The 27,049-nt window shown below is 37.7% G+C and overlaps 1 long non-coding RNA gene across 1 annotated transcript; it reads left to right on the top strand.

The window, feature by feature from the left end:
• The first annotated feature begins 12,889 nt into the window (after positions 1 to 12,889).
• LOC309629276 lies at positions 12,890 to 25,616 on the top strand. The gene is made up of 2 exons (XR_014244971.1): positions 12,890 to 19,926; positions 23,081 to 25,616. It is a non-coding gene; the product is annotated as an uncharacterized lncRNA (long non-coding RNA).
• The last annotated feature ends 1,433 nt before the right edge of the window (positions 25,617 to 27,049 follow it).

The following is a 27,049-nucleotide window of genomic DNA, read 5'->3' as shown; positions in this document are numbered from 1 at the left end:
AAACAGATTTTAGAAGAAACCACTTACAGTCTTATCAAGTTGAATATCATAAAGTCTTTATCACCTCTAAAGAGCTCAAATAAATCCTTTCAGGAGAATGAGGGCTTGGTTGCCAGAACACAGCAGTGAGGAGGTTTTCACATATAAGTACCATAGCCAGAATCTGGTGAGTGACCTGATTGAATCCGCAGATCTAATCTGACACCTGGAGAACCCATTTATCTCAGCTTGATTATCAAGGAAAAATAATCAAGCTTTCTAGATCTGAAGTAACTTACTGATTATGAACAGACTATGCTGATTAATTTTGGTAAAAAAAATAGTGTGCTCAGATCAACCAATGTAAAACTAAAATAATCATTTACAGTAGTATCTTCTAAGTATTCTGTTCATTAGGTCTGATCATCCATTTATATAGGTGTACAATTTGCAACTAATACATATTGGAAGATTTACCATGGATGTTCTTGGCTGAAAGTTAGCTACTATATTTACAGTTGGGTCTAATGGAACAGGCTGGGTCTCTAACCGGGCTAGGCTTGTCCCCAGGCTCGTATGCTTCAAGGTGAATATGGTACTACTTTCTGGAGTGTCAATTTTTCTTGAAAAAAAATTTTATTAATTATAAAGTCACATACTTAATACATTTAATTATTTAATTAATGTAAAATTATGTGTGTGTGCATATGTGAATGTGTGTGTGTATAAAGAATAGAGAAAGCAATTGTGAAAATGTTAAAAAAAGGTTTAGAAACACAGTTCTAGGTGAAGGGCATTTTCTTGTTTATTGTACTATTCTTATAACTTTTCTGAAGGTTTGAAATGGGAGGCCCTGATCGTGATGAAAATTTGTCTCCATCCTTCTTCTTCACTAGATAACACTGGGTATGATCTAGATATAATTTATAATTAAAGGTGGGTAAACATTTAAAAAAATGGCTTCAATGGTTTTATTGTGAGCATAAATAGCAAAACTCCTTATTGACCAATAGTTCCTGGTTGATTTGAGAGCCTAGAGAGAAAGAAAATGACACAAGGGCACAGTTGGAAGATAGGGTGCCTAAGATGGGCAATATGGTGCATGTTCCCTGCAGTTGAGCCAAAAGAGCCATACCATGTAATGCTCACGTACTGGCAGTCAGAGTAAAGGAGCAGAGTGTGAGTTCCCTGGACGTCTACAGATGCTCTATGCTATTTCTTCTGAAATAGTTTTGCTGTTTTTGAACCAAGTGTTTAAACTTTCGACTGTGCACTAAAATATTAATTCCTACAGATCAGTTCAACTTGCTGCAGTTATACCCAAACATTTTGCCTACATTTATACTACTATGTCAGAGGTCTTATTTTTTATTAAGCTGGTTCCTGATTGACATGATTATCTCCCAAATCTGTATCTGTGAGTGTGTGTACTGTGGTTTTAAAGTCATTCTTCATCTACCTTCTTAAATTACAATTGTTTAAAATCAATTCTTCAACTGGTGACAACATTTGGTGAGGAAAAAGAAATACTTTGAAGTACAGATTAAAGCCATTAAAAATAAAACAGATAATGGGAGAAAATTCACAGCAGCCAGAAATCAGCAAGTGTGAAACAAATGTGACATTGTTTCTAAAACTCCTCATAATTAAGCTTGGGAATAATTAATATGTTAGCATCAGGCCAACTGTAACTACTGAATAAAGTGTCAGATAAAAAAGTAGACTATATTTAAAAACCTAAATATGGGATTATCATCACAGAAACACAGGTGAGCCTAAGCCTTGGTATCTCTTTTTTTTTTTTTTAAACATCTTTATTGAAGTATAACTGCTTTACAATGGTGTGTTAGTTTCTGCTTTATAACAAAGTGAATCAGTTATACATATACATATGTTCCCATATCTCTTCCCTCTTGCATCTCCCTCTCTCCCACCCTCCCCATCCCACCCCTCTAGGTGGTCACAAAGCACCGAGCTGATCTCCCTGTGCTATGCGGCTGCTTCCCACTAGCTATCTATTTTACATTTGGTAGTGTATATATGTCCATGACACTCTCTCACCCTGTCCCATCTCACCCCTCCCCCTCCCTATATCCTCAAGTCCATTCTCTAGTAGGTCTGTGTCTTTATTCCCATCTTGCCACTAGGTTCTTCATGGCCTTTTTTTTTTTTTTCCCTTAGATTCCATATATATGTGTTAGCATACTGTATTTGTTTTTCTCTTTCTGACTTACTTCACTCTGTATGACAGACTCTAACTCCATCCACCTCATTACAAATACCTCCATTTCATTTCTTTTTATGGCTGAGTAATATTCCATTGTATATATGTGCCACCTCTTCTTTATCCATTCATCCGATGATGGACACTTAGGTTGCTTCCATGTCTTGGCTATTGTAAATAGAGGTGCAATGAACATTTTGGTACATGACTCTTTTTGAACTATGGTTTTCTCAGGGTATATGCCCAGTAGTGGGATTGCTGGATCGTATGGTAGTTCTATTTGTAGTTTTTTAAGGAACCTCCATACTGTTCTCCATAGTGGCTGTATCAATTTACATTCCCACCAACAGTGCAAGAGTGTTCCCTTTCCTCCACACCCTCTCCAGCATTTATTGTTTCTAGATTTTTTGATCATGGCCATTCTGACTGGTGTGAGATGATATCTCATTGTAGTTTTGATTTGCAATTCTCTAATAATTAATGATGTTGAGCATTCTTTCATGTGTCTGTTGGCAATCTGTATATCTTCTTTGGAGAAATGTCTATTTAGGTCTTCTGCCCATTTTTGGATTGGGTTGTTCGTTTTTTTGTTATTGAGCTGCATGAGCTGCTTGTAAATCTTGGAGATTAATCCTTTTTCAGTTTCTTCATTTGCAAATATTTTCTCCCATTCTGATGGTTGTCTTTTGGTCTTGTTTATGGTTTCCTTTGCTGTGCCAAAGCTTTTAAGTTTCATTAGGTCCCATTTGTTTATTTGTGTTTTTATTTCCATTTCTCTAGGAGCTGGGTCAAAAAGAATCTTGCTGTGATTTATGTCATAGAGTGTTCTGCCTATGTTTTCATCTAAGAGTTTGATAGTGTCTGGCCTTACACTTAGGTCTTTAATCCATTTTGAGTTTATTTTTGTGTATGGTGTCAGGGAGTGTTCTAATTTCATACTTTTACATGTATCTGTCCAATTTTCCCAGCACCACTTATTGAAGAGACTGTCTTTTCTCCACTGTATATGCTTGCCTCCTTTATCAAAGATAAGGTGACCATACGTGCGTGGGTTTACCTCTGGGCTTTCTATCCTGTTCCATTGATCTATATTTCTGTTTTTGTGCCAGTACCAAACTGTCTTGATTACTGTAGCTTTGTAATATAGTCTGAAGTCAGGGAGCCTGATTCCTCCAGCTCCATTTTACGTTCTCAAGATTGCTTTGGCTATTCGGGGTCTTTTGTGTTTCCATACAAATTGTGAAATTTTTTGTTCTAGTTCTGTGAAAAATGCCAGTGGTAGTTTGAAAGGGATTGCATTGAATCTGTAGATTGCTTTGGGTAGTAGAGTCATTTTCACAACGTTGATTGTTCCAATCCAAGAACATGGTATATCTCTCCATCTGTTTGTATCATCTCTTATTTCTTTCATCAGTGTCTTTTAATTTTCTGCATACAGGTCTTTTCTCTCCTTAGGTAGGTTTATTCCTAGATATTTTATTCTTTTTGTTGCAGTGGTAAACGGGAGTGTTTTCTTAATTTCACTTTCAGATTTTTCGTCATTAGTGTATAGAAATGCAAGAGATTTCTGTGCATTAATTTTGTATCCTGCTACTTTACCAAATTCATTGATTAGCTCTAGGAGTTTTCTGGTAGCATCTTTAGGATTCTCTATGTATAGTATCATGTCATCTGCAAACAGTGACAGCTTTACTTCTTCTTTTCCAATTTGGATTCCTTTTATTTCTTTGTCTTCTCTGATTGCTGTGGCTAACACTTCCAAAACTATGTTGAATAATAGTGGTGAGAGTGGGCAACCTTGTTTTGTTCCTGATCTTAGTGGAAATAGTTTCAGTTTTTCACCATTGAGGACAATGTTGGCTGTGGGTTTGTCATATATGGCCTTTATCATGTTGATGAAAGTTCCCTCTATGCCTACTTTCTGCAGGGCTTTTATCATAAATGGGTGTTGAATTTTGTCGAAAGCTTTCTCTGCATCTATTGAGATGATCATATGGTTTTTCTCCTTCAATTTGTTAATATGGTGTATCACGTTGATTGATTTGCATATATTGAAGAATCCTTGCATTCCTGGGATAAACCCCACTTGATCATGGTGTATGATCCTTTTAATGTGCTGTTGGATTCTGTTTGCTAGTATTTTGTTGAGGATTTTTGCATCTATGTTCATCAGTGATATTGGCCTGTAGTTTTCTTTCTTTGTGACATCTTTGTCTGGTTTTGGTATCAGGGTGATGGTGGCCTCGTAGAATGAGTTTGGGAGTGTTCCTCCCTCTGCAATATTTTGGAAGAGTTTGAGAAGGATGGGTGTTAGCTCTTCTCTAAATGTTTGATAGAATTCACCTGTGAAGCCATCTGGTCCTGGGCTTTTGTTTGTTGGAAGGTTTTTAATCACAGTTGAAATTTCAGTGCTTGTGATTGGTCTGTTCATATTTTCTATTTCTTCCTGGTTCAGTCTCGGCAGGTTGTGCATTTCTAAGAATCTGTCCATTTCTTCCAGGTTGTCCATTTTATTGGCATAGAGTTGCTTGTAGTAATCTCTCATGATCTTTTGTATTTCTGCAGTGTCAGTGGTTACTTCTCCTTTTTCATTTCTAATTCTATTGATTTGAGTCTTCTCCCTTTTTCCCTTGATGAGTCTGGCTAATGGTTTATCAATTTTGTTTATCTTCTCAAAGAACCAGCTTTTAGTTTCATTGATTTTTGCTATTGTTTCCTTCATTTCTTTTTCATTTATTTCTGACCTGATCTTTATAATTTCTTTCCTTCTGCTGGCTTTGGGGTTTTTTTGTTCTTCTTTCTCTAATTGTTTTAGGTGCAAGGTTAGGTTGTTTATTCGAGATGTTTCCTGTTTCTTGTGGTAGGCTTGTATTGCTATAAACTTCCCTCTTAGCACTGCTTTTGCTGCGTCCCATAGGTTTTAGGTCGTTGTATCTCCATTGTCATTTGTTTCTAGGTATTTTTTGATTTCCCCTTTGATTTCTTCAGTGATCACTTCGTTATTAAGTAGTGTATTGTGTAGCCTCCATGTGTTTGTATTTTTTACACATCTTTTCCTGTAATTGATATCTAGTCTCATAGCGTTGTGGTCGGAAAAGATACTTGATACGATTTCAATTTTCTTAAATTTACCAAGGCTTGATTTGTGACCCAAGATATGATCTATCCTGGAGAATGTTCCATGGGCACTTGAGAAAAATGTGTATTCTGTTGTTTTTGGGTGGAATGTCCTATAAATATCAATTAAGTCCATCTTGTTTAATGTATCATTTAAAGCTTGTGTTTCCTTATTTATTTTCATTTTGGATGATCTGTCCATTGGTGAAAGTGGGGTGTTAAAGTCCCCTACTCTGATTGTGTTGCTGTCGATTTCCCCTTTTATGGCTGTTAGTACTTGCCTTATGTATTGAGGTGCTCCTATGTTGGGTGCATAAATATTTACAATTGTTATACCTTCCTCTTGGATCGATCCCTTGATCATTATATAGTGTCCTTCTTTGTCTCTTGTAATAGTCTTTATTTTAAAGTCTATTTTGTCTGATATGAGAATTGCTACTCCAGCTTTCTTTTGATTTCCATTTGCATGGAATATCTTTTCCATCCCCTCACTTTCAGTCTGTATGTGTCTCTAGGTCTGAAGTGGGTCTCTTGTAGACAGCATATATATGGGTCTTGTTTTTGTATCCATTCATCCAGTCTGTGTCTTTTGGTGGGAGCATTTAATCCATTTACATTTAAGGTAAATATCGATATGTATGTTCCTATTCCCATTTTCTTAAATGTTTTGGGTTTGTTATTGTAGGTGTTTTCCTTCTCTTGTGTTTCTTGCCTAGAGAAGTTCCTTTAGCATTTGTTGTAAAGCTGGTTTTGTGGTGCTGAACTCTCTCAACTTTTGCTTGTCTGTAAAGGTTTTAATTTCTCCATCAAATCTGAATGAGATCCTTGCTGGGTAGAGTAATATTGGTTGTAGGTTTTTCTCCTTCATGACTTTAAGTATATCCTGCCACTCCCTTCTGGCTTGCAGAGTTTCTGCTGAAAGATCAGCTGTTAACCTTATGGGGATTCCGTTGTGTGTTATTTGTTGTTTTTCCCTTGCTGCTTTTAATATGTTTTCTTTATATCTTGGTATCTCTTATTTATTAAAAAAGAAAATAAATCTCCTCTTTAGTGGCAAATGTATGAGTTTATTACTCTTGCAGTAACATTTACAAACCCTGAAAACTTAGAAGAAAAACATTCTCAAAGGAGAAACATCCTGGCCAGAAAGACTATAATAAAAAGTCCAAATAGTAAAAGAAAGGTATTTTAAAAATTCTTCTAGTCAGTTTCAGCTTCACCTTGAAAGGTGACACGCCTGTGATTGGAATCACTATGTGATGGAAATGGCTGAATCTATTTTGGATCAAAACCAGGCAGCCAAACTAACAAAAATAGTCCCTTATGAATCATTGCCTACTCTAATATGTTCAAAAGTCATGCTTTCAACACTGATTGAGAGACTGAGGTTCACTTGGTTGGATAAAAGCATGGATAATAATAGTTTGACTTTTAAAATTTGGCTGTGTTTGCTATATTTATAACAATGTCTATGAAGGGAGGTTATTTTGTAAGGTTCAATAAGGGAACTTTAAATGTTCAGTAAGGGAATTTTAATAAAAACTGTCCAGACATGTGCACAGATGGGCCCCATCTATAAGAGGAAGAGATGCTTTAGGAACCTTCAATACACTGAAGACCACTCTTCATTTACACCCTACCTCAAACAGTCTGCCTCCTGACGTTTTCCTTGTGAACCAGGGTTGGGGGAAAGGAGGTGGGAGGGACAAAATTATGTATTTTAGGAAAATAGTTATTTGAATGCTAAACTTTGTGGATAACTTTACGATGAACAAGGTAATGTAGAAGGCTTGCTCTATCATACTGTGGAAGGGACTTGTCAAAATTCAAGGTTCATGTTTTTCCTCCAGTAAAAAAAGACTTTAAGACAAGTGTAAAGGTTGGATGGCTAAAGTAAGTGAATCTACTACTTATTTAATTTAGTGTGGCTGAATCCACTCAACCAACAATTGTGAAGAAAGGCTGTTTTGATGCAATAATAAAAGAGATTTGAGAGTTAGATGCAGACAGTTAATTATGGGAACTATGAGTTAGTTGAGATCCTAGAGCTGTAGAGAGAATTAATAGAGCTAATGAACATAAAATTAAATGCCTAGCACAAAGTAGGTATTCCAAAAAGATAGGTGATTCATTTTATGCATGTTAAAAATGAAACATTAGTGAAGTAAAGGACATAATTATTCAACTTCAGTAAAAATTTCATTGTATGAGTGTTTTTCGGAGATAAAAGAACATCCGTGGACCTGAGTGACCTGACTTCTTAGAAGATATAGATATCAAAATTTTTACTACTGGTTGCTGAAAAATTGTGTGGCATACAACCGTTGGTGTGCTGGAGGTACTGTCTCTGGCTCACAAGAATCAATTGTAAAGTTTTCAGAAACTTTCGTAAGCTGGTTGACATTCCATTGGTAGCTTGAAATCATCCATGGTGGGAATACTTATCCCACAGAAATCGGCAAAAGCAAGATCTTAGGACTTTTTTCTCTTTCCTTTTAGAAGGTGGTTGATAAACATTTACAAGTACACCACTGTATACAGCCTCAAAGTCTGGACTTTCCTCCTTTGTTATTGACTTGGCATTTAGCAGTTAAAAAAAGTATTATTTTTATTCTCATACTTTTAAATAGGAGTTTTTAAAGTGTAATGACGTCAAGCAGGAGAAAAGAAATTGAATGCTTAATTAATATGTGGTGCCTCGTATTAATTTATCCAATTTTCTAAAATTGATACATACGACTGTGTATACATTAATAAGAAAGATGGTAAAATAGGTAACCAACAAGGACCTACTGTAAAATAAATAAATAAGAAAGATGGACTTATTTTTCCTGATAGTAAATAATTTAAAATCTTGTTTTCTTAAAATGAAACAAACATGAATTTATTATAGGGTAAAAATTATATTTATAAACTCTTAAACTAAAATGAGAGAATTCAAAAAATTTTTGCATTATGGGTGAGCTCATTCTAGTTTTGTCTTTGTAACTGTTGAGAAGACTTGATTATTCTTTTTGGCTATTAGATAGTTTTCCAACAAAATACTTAACAAAAACAGATATACATCAAATAAGGAAATCACCTAAAACCCAAATATGTAAGAGTATAGTGTGAAAGTAAATTTTGTTTACATATACACACAAACACACACACCAAATAGCCTTCTTTATAAGGACCTGCAACTTCCTATTGCAGCTGTAACAAATTGTCATAAACTGGGTCTCTTAAAAACAAATGTAATTATCTTACAGCTTGAAGTTCAGAAGTGTAAAATTAGTTACCTTGAGGAAAAACCAAGGTGTTGGCAGGTGTTGCATTCCTTCTGTAGGCTCTAGAGGAGAATCCATTTTCTTGCCTTTTCCAGCTTCTAAAAGTCACTGCATTCCTTGGTTAGTGGCTCCTCCCTCTGTCTTCAAATGCAGCAGTGTAGTAATATTTTCAAATCTCTCCCCCCACTGCCCCTGCCTCTGATCTCTGCTTCCATTGTCCCATTGCCTTCTCTGACTCTGTCTTCCTCCCTCTTTTCCCTTATAAAGACACTTGTGATTGCATTGTAGTCGCCCAGATGATCCAGGATAATCCTGCCATCTCAAGATCCTTAATTTAGTCCCATCAGCAAAGTCCCTTTTGCCATATAAGGTAACATATTCACAGGTTCTGGAGAATCTTTGGATGGCCATTATTCTCTCTAACACAGTCTGCCCTCTGGCCCCCAAAGATTCATGTTTGTCCCAGTTGCAAAGTATAGTTATGCCATTCCAAGTTCCCAAAAGTCTAAATCCATTATAGCATCAACTCAAGACCAAAATCTCATCTAAACCTCATTAATGCAATGTCTAATTTTGTAAGTAAGGAGTTTGTTTTTAATGAGGGTGATGTAAGTCGGAGTATATTAAGTAGGGGAGTGATATGATCTTATTTGCATTTTGAAAAGATGTCCCTGGTTGTAGTACAGGGAATAGATTTCATGTGTGTGTGTATATATGCATGCACGTGCTTGTGTGAAGGGTACGAGAGAGGGGGTGCTCAAAAGTGGATGTTGGACAGTCAGTTAGGAGGCCCTTATAGGAGTCCTAGTAAGACTAGAAGGTGGCTTGGATCAGGATGGCATCAATGAGAAGGGAGAGAATAAGTGGAGCTGGGTTATTTTTTGGAGTTAGAACTGCAAGAACCCATGGGAAGACCACAAACTGTGGGAGGGCTGGGATGAGACCGAAATCCAGGAATCTTCCTAGGGTTTACGCATTAGGATTTGGGTGGATCCACTTACTGAAATGAAAAAGACTAGGGAAAGATTGGGTGTAGGGTCTGTGGGGGGGGTATACAAATATTTTTCTTTTGAGCATATGTTACATTTGAGAAATATATTAAGCATTTAGAGGGAAATATCAAACAATCTGTGGAATATGAGTCTGTAACTCAGTGGCAAGGCCAGGACTAGAGATCTGTATTTTTAAAAATTGTATTGAAGTATACTTGATTTACAATGTTGTGTTTAATATCTGTTGTACAGCAAAGTGACTCAGTTATACATAAATATATTCTTTTTCATATTCTTTTCCATTAGGATTTATCACAGGATATTGAATATAGTTCCCTGTGCTATACAGCAGGACCTTGTTGTTTATCTATCCTATATGTAACAGTTTGCATCTGCTAATCCCAAACTCCCATTCCTTCCCTCCCCCACCCCCTCCTCCCCCTTGGCAACCACAAGTCTGTTCTCTATGTCTGTGAGTCTGTTCCTGTTTCATAGATATGTTCATTCGTGTCACATTTTGGATTCTGCATATAAGTGATATCACATGGTATTTGTCTTTGTCTGACTTACTTCACTTAGTATGATAATCTCTAGGTCCATCCATGTTGCTGAAATGGCATTATTTCATTCTTTTTTGTGGCTGAGTAATGTTCCATCATATATATATATATATATACATATATATATATATATATGTATATATATATATATATACATATACATATATATATATGTATATGTATATATCTATATATCTATATCTGTCTATCTATCTATCTCACATCTTCTTTATCCATTCATCTGTTGATGGACATTTAGGTTGTTTTCACATCTTGGCTATTGCACATAGTGCTGCTATGAACATAGGCATGCATGTATCTTTTTGAATTATAGTTTTATCTGGATATATGCCTAGGAGTGGGATTGCTGGATCATGTTGCAACTCTATTTTTAGTTTTTTGAGGAACCTCCATACTGTTTTCCATAGTGCCTGCACCTGGAGATATGTATTTAGGAATATTTGGCCTATAGAAAACCATGGAACTGCATAGAATCATTCCCACAGAGGGGGTGGATAAAGCATGCTTAGGCATTCTGACCATTTTCTAACCAGAGAGAGGCAAAGTTAGAGTTTTGGGTTTGAGTTGAGACAGTGATGAGAAATCCCTTAGGTGGTGACAAGAATTTCTCAGGCAGCACATTTTATCCCAGTTTAAAGAGTTTTAATGGAAAAATTATGCTTTGTTTATAATTGGGCAATTTCCCTCTATGTACAGAAATTCGTGGTTGGCTGTCTTCATGGGTAATGATTCTCAAACTTTTAAAGCCATGGACCTTTTGGGAAGGTCAAAGGGACCTTTGGTCCCCTAAGCTTACAACTGTTACTTTCCAGTGGATGATAACTTCATGAAAACAAATGACTAGAGAGAAACAAAACAGAGAAATTGCAGGAAACCTGTTGATAGCAACTTATGTAAAGTACTTATTAACATTAGCACTATTTTATGGAACAATATAATTAAAACAACCTACTATCTTTTAGTAAGTTGAATGCTAAAAATCCTCTAGCAAACAGTTAATTCACTTTATAAGGTTCTAATAATTAAGGGGTTATTAGTAAGTAGTCCAAACACCTTTTATGTAAAATTATGAAAGTGCTTGTTATTCATCTGTAAGCACCTAGAAATGGATTTAAGATTTTAACTAGAGAATCACTGGTCGAAGGAAGGGCACTGGGCTGCCAGGCTGTTCATCATCTCTCATCTATGACGTCCCTTGCATTGTAGGGTCCATGGCAATACCTTCTTTTATAATGTCCATCCTTTGGGCAAATGCTACTTGTAATGAAAATTCCTTCTTTTGATTTCATAATCTCTTAATGATAGTTGAAGTTGGTAGGTTTTATGTTGTAAGCATGCAGTTGTAAATTTGCTCTTTTTGAATGGTAAGACTTTTGTTGGTTTTGGTGGAGTACTTGAGGAATTTGTAGATTACAGATGCATGGCCCATGAATCCCTGGTCTCTTTAAAGCTCTACCTTTGTTTCGACAACCTGGTGTTGAAACACCATTCCTCATTCCTCCTGTTGATGTGGGATGTGCTGGAGGAGTCACTGTTCCTCTCTGGAGGCTGCTAGTAGGATGTTTAGACTTCCCCTCTGGCATCCGTGTGTGCCAAGCTCTGCCCAGGCCTTTCTGGGGTTGAGACTTTACATTTTGCTCCCCTGTGAAAAGCATTCAAGGGGTTAAGTGCTTAAGGGTTTAGGGGAGGTGACATTAAAACTTGCTTTTTAGAAATGTATCTGGTGAGTGTGTGTTCTTTATATAGTTTCAACTTCATAAGAAGAAAAATAAATTGTTCTTAGTTCCATTTTGTAACTAGGATATTGCCTTCAAATAGATGAAACCCCTTCCTGACCACAAAACTGAGGTTTCAAAACAAAACGCTATACAGAAAAATTCAAGATTGGGTAATTTATATTGCCAGAAGGGAAGGGAGGATAGGGAGACCAAGGTCACAGGAGAACAAATGAAAGCTCTTATGTTTGCTATGTTTATTAAAATAAATCTAATGCAATAAATGAAATCAGGATTACAGGCAATTTAAACATACTAAATTAGTAAGAACTGGAACTGTTCCATTTTCTATACCTTATTTTTGTTCTTAGAAATTGATAGGAATTCCTTCTTCCATGATTTTAATGAGATCTTTATATGTGAATTTCTGTGTTGCAAAAAATATGTGTATGAAATGGCATTGTAATGTGTGTGATGTGTCTTGTAATTGTTCTGTTTCTGAATGACTCAGTTTTCATTTCAACTTTCTGGGTCCTTTCATGATCTCAGAGACCAATTATTTAGATGTTGGAGACAGAAAAAAAAGGCTGGAAACTTTATTTAGCGGAGCTGGTTGCAGATTTTCTAAGTCCTCTAAGGAAGACACATTCTTAATTCTGTTCATGATCATTTCAGGCTGAACTATGCAACCTTTCGTCTCTTTTTTTTGCACAGGGCTTGGATCACTCACTCCAAATAGAGTGTGGGTACTTTGATGCTTCCAAGCCTTCACTGGCAAAGCCCTCCAGCTCTTTCTTCTCTTTTACTTGACTTTTTTCCTTTCATTTTCCAACTCCCAAATATTTCCAAAGTAAGAGTGCAAGTTTGAGTTCTGGAAAAAAATTCACACTCTTGAGGAAGAGTTATTTTATATATATATATATATATATATATATATATATATATATATATATATATATATATATAAATAATTCCATTATTTATATATATATATATATAAATTATTTATATATATATATAAATAATTCCATCTAAATTAACAATTCTTAGTTGAAAGGTGAAATAAGTCTTCAGAGTTGAAAAGACATGGATCTGAGGCATGGCTGTGCCACTCACTATGTGGCCTTGGGAAGTTATTTAATTTCTCTGTCTGCCAGTTTTTTTAAATAATAATATGTTTCTCAGACAGGAAGTACTAAATTAGTTTATACACAAAGAATATTTAATACGCTGCCTGGCATATTAATGCTCAATAAGTTATTAATATTGGTTACAATAAATATTACATGTATATATGTGTATGTGTCTATAACATTATGTGTCATATAACATTAAGTGAACATTTAGAGGGAGACAGTTTCTTTTGCAATGTCATTTTTTTTATCTTGAAGACACCTCCATTGAATGACATTCTAAGCACTATCACCTTACTTCAAATCAGTTACGAATACATCAGTTATTAATTTAGTTACTGAAATGGCAAGCCAAGGGGGGAGGAAAATGAGCCTCTCTTCAGGTTATGGTGGCATCACAGGAGGAGCTGGTTAAAACAAATGTGTAAGGACTGCTGCAAAAAATGAGTTTAGAAGTGGTCAATGTTGAGGTTTAAGGATGTGAAATAATCACACCTCCACTCAGCTCTCAAACTATAGGAGAAGATCAGCACTATGGGTAAAGCAGAATCGCAGAACACTGCATGGGCTCAAGGCCAAACTGAGCTTCCCATTCCTATCCTTTGACACAGACAACCGGCAGGTCTTCCCTGGCAATGGGAGTGTCCTACGTTTCTGCATCTCTGTTTGCCATAGGATTGGTGGAAACTAAGAGGAGAGCAATGCTTGAGAGAGAGAGAGAGCGGATGAATTGCATAAGCAGCAAACAGGGAACACCTAGTTTATGCATGGAGGCAGGAGCAGGTGAAGATGTAGTGATGGTTTTGTTGCTTCCCTCATGGACAATATTAATTGGGAAGAACTTCTGTCGTTGTTTTGTCTCATTTCTGGCTGATGCCGAGACTGTCTTTGGACAATGCTTGACAGAATTAACTTATGAGAATGCTTCGCAGTTATCGGTCCTCTGAGATCTGGGGATGAAGAAAACATGCCTCAGTACATTTGTTGGGGTGAAATTTGAGATGGTCAGAGTATGAGGTACAGTGTGGGAATGCAGTTTACCGAAGCGTATTGAGTATGTTAGAGGAACACGGAAGAGTGGGATACATACTTAGAAAGGAGGAGTAGAAGGACTCCTATGACAAACCAGTTATGTTACTTCTGCTGCTTTTGGGGAGCACAGGGCTCAGGAAAAGTGCAACGTTGTGACTGTGGAAGAGTCATTACAAAAGGTTTAAGACCAGGAGGCATTCACAGAGGGGTGCAATCCAGTTGTATTTCCCTTACAGTGTTACACGTTCTGATCGTCTCCTTTCCCTTTCCAATCAAAACGAACAAAGCTGATTGCACTTCCCTGCTCTTAAATCCTTCGGTCATTCTCTCATGCTGCTCAATCACACACCTATCTCTTGGCTCCATTTGAATCCATTCTGTTTTCTGTCAGCCTCTTTTCAGGAGACAAAATAATTTTCCACTTTTTTATGCAGGGAAATTTAGCTTGCTTTTTCCAGTGCAAACAGCCAACTCAGCTCTGGGCCTCCCTCTGCTGAGCAAAGATTTGGACAAAGCTCCAAAATGACTATTTGCCAGATCCTCAATAAACTTAACACAGCCTGACACCCTCCACGAATGTGTTGGGGAGAATAGGAGGATTTCATTCGTCCACTTACAATTCAATAATCCCAGAAAGGAGAATTTCAAAAGGATTTTCAAAAGGAGTTTTGATATCAAATAATACTAATGCAAAACTAGAATTTGATTTTCTTTCTTTCAAAATGACAATATTTTCTTGGATTATTGGTCTGCTCTTAGTAATAGGTTGTAAAAGGTTATTAACTTATGCAGAGTTTATCTAGATAACAAAGATTCTATATCTTACCAGAATAATCTTCTGTGGTTTATGTTGACTTTTTTATTTCCTTGATTATTTAAGAAAACAAAGACTTCTCACATCAAAATTCTCTACAATCATATGTTTATGTTTATTTTAAAATATTTTGTTACTACTTTGAAATGGGTTGCTAAGTATTGTCTTTCAGGTGCCCATGATCCAATTCCTATCTGAAGTGTTCAAATCTCCTGACAGCTTTTGATTTTTTTCCTTTCCAAAATTGAGTCATATCTCTTGCACCTGAAACTGTCTTTGATATTTCTAAGAGGGGCCTTTGGAAGATCGCAAAGGATTTATTCTTTCCCCTTGTAAAAAGAATAGTGTTAGAAATTGTTAATTTGGGGGGATATGTTACTACTGATGAGCTGCATGGGAAGTATTGTCAAATCCGAAGAGATGTTTAACCATCCCTAGGTTATATTTGTATGGTTAAGTGTTATAAAAACAAAATATTTCAGAAATTATATGCTGTATGGGAAGGTCTAGAGATTTGTTAATGCTGTGTCCATGAGATATTTTTATTTATCAGGGTCCTGGTGCTGCTTTGCCTGATATTAGACAACAGTATAGGGTTATCATATTTTCATAACATAATTTCAGTTATTTAAAAAAATATTTCAAGTCATAATGTCAGTTATATTTTAAAATACCAGCTTGCTCTAGATTTACTTTTTAACTTGAATTTAGCATCTCATATGCCAGTGGTTTTCAATGGGGGATTTACATCACTTGCTTAAGGAATTTAATTAATGTATGGATCTTAGGAACTATTCCGGACTTAGACAGTCTCTTTATTTGATATTCTTGATATTTTCTTAATATATTCTAAATACATGCTTGATATATTCATAGTAAATTATGTCTCAGGATTAATATATATTATATCTGAAGATTTTTTCCTTTGTAAAGATTATGTTTATCTATTTTTAAAAATTAGATACAATATCTACTCTTCTTTGAAAATGGGATAATGATTATGTTTACAGATATGTTGTCTAAAACTTTTTAGATTGACTTTTATCTAGTTTTACATGCCATAGAAACAATCACATTTCAATTGCGTTAGTCTTATAATGAACTCTCATCAGATCTTTCTCTTTTGAAAATTATCAGTAATATATTAACCACAGCTATTTTAAATCTTTTGTCATCTAGAGATAGTTTTTGTTTGTTTTTCTTTAATACTTTCCTAAAAGCACTTGCAATCAGCTATAGGCCAGAGCACTTTGTTTTCAATAAAGGATTGTTTTAGAGGCCCAAGGAAAAGGACTGTACACAGTACATTTGGGCATAGACTTCTTCTTTTTTTTTTTTAAGGTCTTAATTCATTTTAATATGTTATACTGAGACTTATAGGGAACATGAGTAAGAAAGTAATATTTTTGGGAAAGTTCTTGGACTAAATTCTTTATGTGTTTCATACATAAAGCTAATTGGAATTATTTTTTAAAGTAATTAATTAATTAATTTTTGGCTGCATTGGGTCTTCATTGCTGTGCACAGTCTTTCTGTAGTTGTGGCGAGCCGGGGCTACTCGTTGTTGTGGTGCGCAGACTTCTTATTGCAGTGGCTTCTCTTGTTGTGGAGCACGGGCTCTAAGCATGCGGGCTTCAGTAGTTGTAGCGCATGGGCTTAGTTGCTCCACGGCATGTGGGATCTTCCCGGACCAGGGCTTGAACCCGTGTCCTCTGCATTGGCAGGCGGATTCTTAACCACTGCACCACCAGGGAAGCCCGATCAATATATTAAAAAAAATTTATATTGGAGTATAGTAGGTGTACGGCAAGGTGAATCAGTTATACATACACATATATCCACTGTTTTAGATTCGTTTCCCATATAGGTCATTACAGAGTATTGAGTAGAGTTCCCTGTGCTATAGAGTAGGTCCTTATTAGTTATCTATTTTATATATAGTAGTGTGTATATGTCAATCCCAATCTTCCAATTTATCCCTCTCCCCCTTTTCCCCCTTGGTAACATAAGTTTGTTTTCTGATGGCATCATTTAAATAAATTTGAGACCAGTGGCTGAATCAGGATTTTTAGAATTCTAGCTGAGAAGCTGATAGATTCATGAGACTGCTGACCCAAGATCAAGCAGAATGAGAATTAGTTATACAGGACTAAATGAACTGATCAAGGATGATTGTGGATTTTGTTTGGAATGTTGTTGAGATTTTAATGTTCTATTTTCTGGATATATAAAGAATTCCATTCCCTTTTCTTCAAGTTATATATAATACATTACTATTTAGTAGACTATGCTCTTGTAAACTGAAAGTTTGTCAATTATATCTTTTTCCCCTTGAAGAATACTGCAAGTATTCTTATTTTCAGGACAATATAATTATTTATACAGTCTCAATAAGAATCTGTTTTTCTTATTATGAGGACATAATTGAAGTCACTGGTTATGTAACTAAGTTCTTACGTGGAACGTCATATTTGATAATGATGCTCATTTAATCAGATATGACCAGCGACTTTTAAAGAACACAGTTTGACTCTATGGAGCCAATTCTTACAAAGCCCTCCTGGAAAAAACTAACCTGGTACCTGCTTTTGAGGTTCCCAACCTCATAGATGTGTAAGGAAGTCATTTCCTGGTTGGTCCAGTGAGAAGTAAAGGGTAAATTCAGCAACTGGTTTGTTTATACACTGCACATTCTAAAGAAAGATTTGGTCCTTGCCCTGGCTCCTGGGCAGTAAACGCTCAGCTCTGGAATATTCTGGCTGCTAAGAGTGTCTGTTTACCTGGGGGGTCACAACCATATCACATATTCTATGCTAACAGTGTGACTTCTGGTGGGGACCTTGGGCCATGTGGTATCAGCTTCAACTCTGGAGGAGCTGGAGGCTAAGGTCAGTTACACAGGCAGTCAACCCTGCCTATGTGACTGACCCCTGATAAAGACCCCAGACACCAGGCTTGGATAAGCTTCCTTGGTTGGCAACACTCCTATGTGTTGACACCCACCATTTCTGGGAGGATTAAGTTGTTGTCCATAGGACTCCATTGGGAGAGGACAACAGGAGGCTTCTACCTAGTGTTTCCTGGACTCTGCCCTATGTACTTCTTCCCTTTGCTGTTTTTAGTCTACATCCTTTTTTTGTAATAAACCATAACTGTGAATATAATGGGTTTTCTGAGTTCTGTGAATCACTGAGCCAGAGAGTGTTCTTGGGGATCCCAAACACCACCCAAGAAACTTAGGATCTTTCAGGAACCTCAAGAGGAGAATTCTCACAAAAAAATTTTTTTTTCTTGCAAATTTTTGATTACTACTGGTGAGATCTGATGGAGAGTTCTTGTCTTAGCTTAAGTGTGATAAAGAGAAATTTTGTGTTTCAATGGAAAACTATGCATTCTCTATAGCACACACTTTTGTTCATTGTCTTTGAGCTATTTTGCACCTCTTTTATTTTTATTATGTTAATTTATTTTTTATTAAAGTATAGTTGATTTATAATGTTTCAGGTATACAGCAAAGTGATTCAGTTATATGTATATTCTTTCTCAGATTCTTTTCCATTATAGGTTATTACAAGATATTGAATATAGTTCCCTGTGCTATACAGTAGGACCTTGTTGTTTATCTATTTTATATATAGTAGTGTGTATCTATTAATCCCAAATTCCTAATTTATCCCTACACATATCCCTACAAATTTCCCCTTTGGTAACCATGTCTATTTTCTATGTCTTTGAGTCTATTTCTGTTTTGTAAATCAGTTCATTTGTATCATTTTTTTAGATTCCACATATAGGTGACATCATATCATATTTGTCTTTCTCTGACTGACTTACTTCACTTAGTTTGATAATCTCTAGGTCTATCCATGTTGCTGCAAATGGCATTGTTTCATTCTTTTTTATGGCTGAGTAATATTCCATTATACATGTATACCACATCTTTAGCCATTCATCTGTCAATGGACATTTAGGTTGCTTCCATGTCTTGGCTATTGTAAATAGTGATGCTATGAACACTGGGGTATTTTGCACCTCTTTTAAATTGTTGGTAAATGATGGCTATGCAAACTCTGTCTTTTCTATAGAGATTTAATTGATTTTCTCTCCACCTATAGATAAACCAGTTTTGGTACCTAATCATAAATTGGGCTGAATCTTGCTACCTTGCCCAAATTGTCAATCATTACCAAATTTTCAAATCTTCCTTTCCCTTCAAATCTGGCTACTATTCATCAAAGTCTTCAAATTTTTCTCACTTCCTGGCTCAGCGTCATTGTGAACTAAAATCCCTACTAGGACTCTAGGTTGCCTGGCAGCTGGCCCTTTTCCCCAGGATCTGAAGAAACTCTGGAGCCTGAAACTTGACATAATCCTCTACACCTCAGCAGGCCATGCATAGTCCCGAAGTCTCCCTGGACAAGCCACTGCCTGGGCCACTTTGGAAGTCTGGTGAAATGTTCTGGTCATGCATGCCCTTATATGAGAGGTAACTAAGACTGTGCATAACACCAAGAACATCACCATCCTAGCTCAAGAGCTTCACAGAACTCAATGAGTGGAATACGTAACTGAAAGATTTTCCTCTGCTCATCTGTTGAAATCCAATGAACTGGTTACTTTCAGTGCAGGGTTCAACTCCTGGCTCTTTTTAAAAAACAGTCTTTTACACCAATATATCTCTTTTTCATTTTAGGCATCCCTCTTTTAAGATGGCTTATCTCCAGAACCTTAAAACAATGGACTTTTGCCATCTCCTCTCAACAAAGAGTTTTCCTCTTTTATAGGAAAATTGCCAACAAGAGTCCTCCAGAGACTATTCTTTAGACCCTGTTCCGTCCCACTCAGGACGATTATGATCTCCTCTGAGTTGTTCAGCAGCAAATAACGTTCATCTTGATGAAAGGGGGGACTGACAAAGCTGAACTTTACCTGAGTCCTGTGTTCCTGGGAAGCAGCCATGATTAAGAAATCTCCATTCTTCTGTATCTCTGAAATGCCTAATGCAAAGGACTACCTTGTCCTTGCATATTTCAAAATAAAATCCACTTCTATCTTTTCTCAGTTATAGAGGTCTTTTTTTTTTTTTTTTTGGAGCATCAAGTTTATTAACTAGAATTGGAAGAACCAAGGAGTACTTGGAACAAGAACTATCCCCCTCCCCCACCAACACGGAAGACAGAAGAGTAGGGGAGGGGAGACGTGCCCCAGGAATGACAGTCCAGTCTCTCAAGTTTCACCCAGGTGGGGGTTGAGGGGCAGACCTGCAGCCATGGTGGCCTCGCTTTCGGTCGCCCGGGCTGCTCTGGACCATCCTCTGAGCTGGCCAGGGTCTTGGATACGATGCTTCTGAAGGCCGTGCAGAGAACACACTCCTCTTCCCCTGCACCGGGCCCCAGGGAGCGCGGCGGCCTGACCTTCCTGCCTCGGTCATCCATGGGGTTCACATGGGCTCACTTTATTATGACGCCTCATGCTGGGCAGCTTGCAACAAAGATGTTTCAAAATAAAGTTCCAGATTCTCCCAGCCACCCCTTGCTTTTTCTGGCTCTGGCCAGAGAGAGTGGATGAGGACACACTCTCAGGCTGCCCAGCGTGGGAGGACCTTCCAGTGTTGGACACACCCAGGGGGCAGCTGCTTCCCTCTGGGGCTCCAATCCTGCTGCTGCTGGAGGTGGATGTCCCAGTGCCACACTGGGGAGCTGGGCTGGGGGTGGCAGTCCTCGCCTCCAGGCTGGGTGGGGGACAGGCAGACTCACCGGTCTTCTGCCCTGCCTGCTGGTCTTCCTGCAGCTGCACATTTTTTCTGTGGTAGAGCCACCTGGTTTGCAGGGAGGACACCACAGGGCTTGGAGAAGGCTCAAGTTCACTGCCACAGAGGTCCCCGCAAGAGAAGGGCTTCAGAGTTATGATGGAGACCTCCACCTTGGGTTTCTTGGAGCTCACACTGCCTGTCCCAGTGTCCTGGATCTGGTCGCAAGTCAAGCCCGGAGTCCTCACCATTGTCACCTCCAGGTCCTCTTCACAGGGTGGCTGGAGTGGCTCCTTCTGGCCCATGTTGACCCATGGATGCCTCATGAGGTCAGGTAAGGTGCCTCTGTCACTGGGGTTGAGGGCAATCATTTTTTGTAACAGATCCCTTATCTTCAAAGACAGATAAGGTGGGATGGGGTATTGCCCTTGTAGGATTTGCTTCCGCAGCTCCTGGAAGTCTTTTCCCACAAAGGGCTGGGACCCAGTTACCATGGTGTACAGCACTACTCCCAAGCTCCACACGTCCACCGCAGGGCCGCTGTAGCTCTGCCCCAGGAAGAGTTCCGGGGCAGCATAAGGGGCTGTGCCGCAGATCGTGTCCAGTTGGACAATGTCATCACACTTGTTGCTGAGGCCAAAGTCTGTAAGTTTGATATTCATGTTGGAATCAAAGAGGAGGCTCAGTGGCTTCAGGTCCCGGTGCACGATGCCCCTCCGGTGGCAGTGCTGCAGGGCGGAGACCAGCTGCTGGAACGGGCCTCGGGCCTCCGCCTCTGTCATACGGCCATAGATCTTCAAATAGTGGTACATGTCCCCCCCACTGAGGTACTCCATCACCACGAAAAATGTCTCCTCTGTGTCAATCACCCCCAGCAGTTTTACAATATTGGGGTGATTCAGAGCCTTCAGACTGCACACTTCCCGGAAAAGTGCCTGGACACTTGAGAAGCTCTGACGCCTTTTCTTTATGACCTTCACAGCCACCTGTGCCCCGGTCAGAATGTGCCGGGCCAACTTCACTTTACCGAAGGTGCCTTCACCAATGGTGTGGAGGATCTCGAAGTCATCAGTATGAGCCTTCTTGCCAGCAGATTTGGCTGTGAGGCCCTGCATCCTGGTGATCTGCTAACTACACTGACTGACAGCACTACCTAACAACGCTAACTACGCTAACTAACAATGCTAACTGTACTAACAGGGCTAAGTATGCTGTCTCTACTAACAACGCTAACTACGCTAACTGTACCAACAGCGCTAACTAGTACTAACTACACTAACTATGCTAATCAAGTATTAACTATACCAACAATACTCACTATGCTAACTGTAGAAAGAACAATGAGACAAATAAAAAAGAGTAGAGAAAAGAGAAACGAAAATCAACAAAATGGCAGAAACAAGGAAAACACAAGCTAACTGTAGGTCCAAGGCCGTCAGGTCACCAAAAGCAGCTTCCTGGGCTCTAAGGACCAAAAACCTGGGCCCACCTTTCTCTTTCATAGGGCTTTGTGAAGTACATCACAATGGTGCACTCTGAGGTCAGAGCAAGAAATGGACCTATCACCGCTGGGGATACACCACAGTGGTTTTCTCACTTTTTGAGTTCAAGGCCCCTTTACACTTAGGAAAAAGGATCCCAAAGAAATTTTTCTTTACGTGTGTTATTAGATATTGGTATTCACTTTGTTATAAATAAAAATCTGCAGGATACTTCAGTGGCCTTTTTATTTCTAGTTTGAAAATGTGTAATAATTTTAAAGACCTCATAATGTCTACACTTGAAATGTTCAATTCCTTTCCCTTAAATTCTGGTCTCAAAATAAGGTTACAACTTAACTGACTTCACGATACTATACAAAATGTTCTGTTGCATAAGACATGATACGGTACATTATGAAAGTCTATGAAGTTGAGAGAAGATTTGTCAGGAAGGTCATTGAGCAGATTTCTCATCAGGAGCCTCGGAGGCCAGATGGCATGACTCAATGTACTTGAAGTGCTGAAGGAAAGAAACCGTCAACCAAAAATCCTATATCTAGCAAAAGTTTCCTTCCAAAATGAGGGAGAAATCAAGACATTCCCAGTTAATCAAGAGTTGAGAGAGTTCTTAACCACCAGACCCGCCTGCCACAGGGAGTTCTTCAGGTTGGAGTCAAGGACCCTGGACAGTAGCTCAAAGCCTTATGAAGAAATAAAGACCTCTGGTAAAAGTAGACAGATGGGCGACGAGAAAAGCTAGTACTGTTGTAACTTTGGTTTGTAGCTCCACTTTTTGTCTTCTATTTGATTTAAGAGACGTCTCACTGTGGCTTCTCCTCTGTCCTTGGACGTGGGGTATCCTCCTTGGTGAAGTCCAGGGTCTTCCTGTCAATGATTGTCCAGCAACCAGTTGTGATTCTGGTGCTCTCGCAAGAGGGAGAGAGAGCACGTCCTTCTACTCCGCCATCTTGGTTAATCCCCCTCAGTTATAGAGGTCTTGAGTTAATCTTTTCTAGAGCTCAGGGATGACCCCAGCTGACATTGTTTTACATAATCCATGTAACGATACCAGTTTATGTTTGGTCACTCTATACATTTTCAGAGAAATGTAGGTCTATAACATATAGACCACTTTCCTGCTAAGAGGAAGAATAGCTGACTTGCAGCTTTGTTCCCAGGAGGTAAAATTAATAACCACAACAAAAGGTGGTGACTCCTTTCAAGGCCAATCATAACAGGTAAAATCATAACAAGTCAATAAGAGAACTGAGATTTCCAAGCAATCAGCTTGATGCACTATATCACATAAATTTATATCTTATAAGCTATAGGTTATAAATGTAGTTTTAACAGCTGCAGCCTTTACAGAGTTCTTAAAAGCAAGGTGATTAACACTTTGCAATATTTGAACAAAGGCAAATGTTGACTTTAGTCCTCTTATTGCCTTAAAAAGAAGGTGAGGAATTGGTTTTCATAATATGGAACCACAAGCAATATTAATATTTAACATTTCTCTGCACATGCAGAGTTATCTTGTCTCTAAAGTATGGTATCCTCCTGACTTTTTATATACGTGTGGCTATCTAAATGCAGATTTTTTTTTTTCAATTAGACCTTGCCCCATTCAATTACACAGCCAGGCAACAGATACTGTACTCATCTCCAGGATAAATTCCCATTAGAGAGCATGAAATTGAATTTACAGTACAGCTTGAGCATTCCTGGCACAGATTATACTTGCGAATTTACAGCACATACTGTTTCACACGAGCTGACTGAATTGCAGATGCATTACAGTAAAGCTGCTTCCTTTTGTGTCCCCAGTGCCTTTGTGGACCTGGAACATTCACAGCAACCTGTACTTTGGTATTAAGCTTGATTTAAAACAGTTCCTGATGTCTAGATTATAAAGAGTTCGGGAAGAGTTATGTGCACAAAATTGGTTAACAGAAATGAGAGCTTTGGCATGTAAATCCTCCGGCAAAATTTTGAAATTATTGCCCCAGTGAATTCACCCACATGCCCACCACTTTCAAATGTAATAGAAAGTGATGACTACTATTGTTACACTTTTCACCAAGAGGGGATTGCATTGTAATGTGCTGCAAGGAGAGAGAAATATACTAGTCATGCTTAAATAACTTGTAGTGGCCTAATGAGATGGAGAAGGGAGTGTATTTAATTGTGTAGTGAGCAGCTACATCAGTACTCTTCATATGTAGAGAGAAGAGGGAATATGTGTGTGTTTGTGCTTGTGTGTGTGTGTACATGGGTGCATAAATGTCAGTCAAGCTGTACCTGGGGTAATAGGAGATAATTTTTTAAACGTATCTATGACCCTCACAAAAAATAGGGTCAGAACAATTAAAGATTCTATTTATACATTTCTATTACACATTTAAAAGGAGAACTGCTTTGTTTGATTAAAAAACAAATCTTCATTTACTTAGTCATGTATATAGAATTTAAATAATGCAGATTTACCCTTTTTGTTCCCAGTCTACAAGTAACCTTTTTCAAGCTCAGCAGTTACACAATAATATAATATTATTCTATGCAAATTTTCAATAACTCATCTATATTGCAGATTAGGCAAAAATAAAAGCACAGAGGAAAAAGATAACTGTGAGGTGTTTTGCTTTCTTGTGATAATTTGGCAAAGTCACGTAGATTGATATTGACAAAGCAAATCAATGATTATGGCACTTGTTATAGTTCTCTATCATTTCTACTTTCTTTCACCCCTTATTTCAAAATTTCCTTTTCCCCAAACACAATAAATTTTTGTGCTCCACCAGTTTCTGAGCTCACTACAAATATTCTAGAAATGCAAACATATTTGATATCTCCATCATTGAATTTGTGGTGTATAAATTCATCTGGATTCCCAAAATTTGGTCATCAAACATTGCCCTCTGTGGTTATTCCAGATTTTCACAAACTCTCAAGTCTCTATTCAACCCCCAGCTTCCTCTCACTTAGGAGATTCTCATCTAATTCAGAGAGAAAATGGTGGTCAGTTGGGTGCCCTGTCTCAGCTTCATGCAGCTGCACTCTTATTTCCTTCCCTACAGAATCAACTAAAGAGATGTTTTTCTATTCAAGGCTAATATTTTAATTTCTCTCTCTCTCTTGTATTTGTAATAAGACAATCATATCATCCTCAAATAATAACTCCTTTATCTTCCTTTTCAATGTTTATGGCTCACGGTTCTCCTTTCTGGTTTTGCAATGACTAATAATCTCCAGGATAATGTTAAATAATAGTGTTTCTGAAATTAATACAGCCTCTTTTAATATTTCACCATTAGGTAGGATGTTTTCCTTAAGTTAATATTATTTTACTTTATTTATGCTTGTTTGATTTTTCCTTTTTCTGGCTTCTCTAATTGAATTCTGCTTTGTACATTTATTTTTGTCTTCTTACTTTTTATTAAATTCATTTCCATCCACCTATTTTCTTCTGGATGTTATTTGAGCTACATCACGTAGGTTTTGATATGTAGTGCTTTCACTGTCATTTGTTTTTTTTTTTTTTTTTTTGTCATTTGTTTTTTAAAAAAGTTTATAATTTGATTTAGAATGAAGTTTATAACTTCATTTTTTTCTGTCTTCTTACTTTTTATTAAATTCATTTTCATCCACCTATTTTCTTCTGGATGTTATTTGAGCTACATCATGTAGGTTTTGATATGCAGTGCTTTCCTTGTCATTTGTTTTTTAAAAAAGTTTATAATTTGATTTACAATGAAGTTTATAACTTCCTAGAGGATGGATGTGTGTGTGTGTGTGTGTGTGTGTATGCATAGGAAAGGGAGTCTTATAATCTGGTTAGAATATATGTCCTGCATAATTTTTATGTTTCCGAGTTTAAAATTTTGCTTGTTGTATGTGTTTCACAGATGTTTTAAAACCTTATTATTATTTAAGACCTATTAGTTAACTGACTCCTTCCACTGAGTTCATAATAATGCCTAAATCTCTGCTCTTAAAACTCTTCCAGGACTTTGGGATCCTCTTCTAGATATTCAGTCCCTCCTCTTTTAAATTGCCAAGGCTCTTGAAAAAGTGACCACTTGCTGGGTCTGCTTCTGTATTTCCCATTCACTCTTCAATGTATTGCAGTCTATCTTTCATTCCCAAAAGATACACCCAGTAACCAACAATTTCATAATTTGCCACATACAGTGGACCCTTCTCAGTCCTTCTCTCCCAGTTTGGTGTCAATTTGCAGCCACATTTTGGAAAGTAAAGCTTTATAATCGATTGTCCATTCTAAGAACATATAAACTCTTATATAAGTCTCATTTAAGAGAGAGATTATTTAATTTTCATAAGGCTTAAAACAATACTGAAGCGACAGGAAATGGAGAAGAGATGGTTGATATATTTCAGTTGGAGAAATAAAGGAGTCAAATGTTAAAACTTATCTATCATCCTAGATTTAATCTAAGTTACTGTAAAATCCTTGTTGCACGGTTTTAGATCTTTGTGAATGAAGTGAAGTAGCATTCTGGCTCCACACTGCCACACGTCTCCCTGCTTTGTATACTTTCCCATCATGTTTACTGAAAGCAGAGGGCAGAGGCAAGGTTGGAACTTTGGGTCAGTCTGGCAGATCCTCAGCCGTGCTTTGTCCTTTAGCACAGGAGCTTTCTCTGATCGGAGTACCTTTGTTTCCTCAGCTTCCTGATGGTTCCATTTGCATTGTCCCTGGAGCTGTCACTGGAAAACCACAGCTTGCAGGTGCTCTTCTGAAGTCAAGTTCCTCGGTGCCAGGACTGTTGTGGGTTGGCGCAGAACATAGAGAAGGACCAGAACTAGGTGTGTAAGACACTGCGAGGTCCACCCTCCAGGGTGAAGTTGTTACTGAACTCAGGTGAACTTAGCTGCTCGCTGCTCAAAAACCAATAATTTGAGGGGCAAGTGTCAGTAGAAAGGAAAGGTGCTTGAATCAGAAAAG

This window comes from Balaenoptera borealis (genome assembly GCF_965194805.1).
Source record: "Balaenoptera borealis genome assembly, chromosome: 5".
NCBI classification, from domain to species: Eukaryota; Metazoa; Chordata; class Mammalia; order Artiodactyla; family Balaenopteridae; genus Balaenoptera; species Balaenoptera borealis.
Note: the sequence above shows the minus strand (reverse complement) of the source record. Positions and strands in the feature narration are given on the sequence as shown.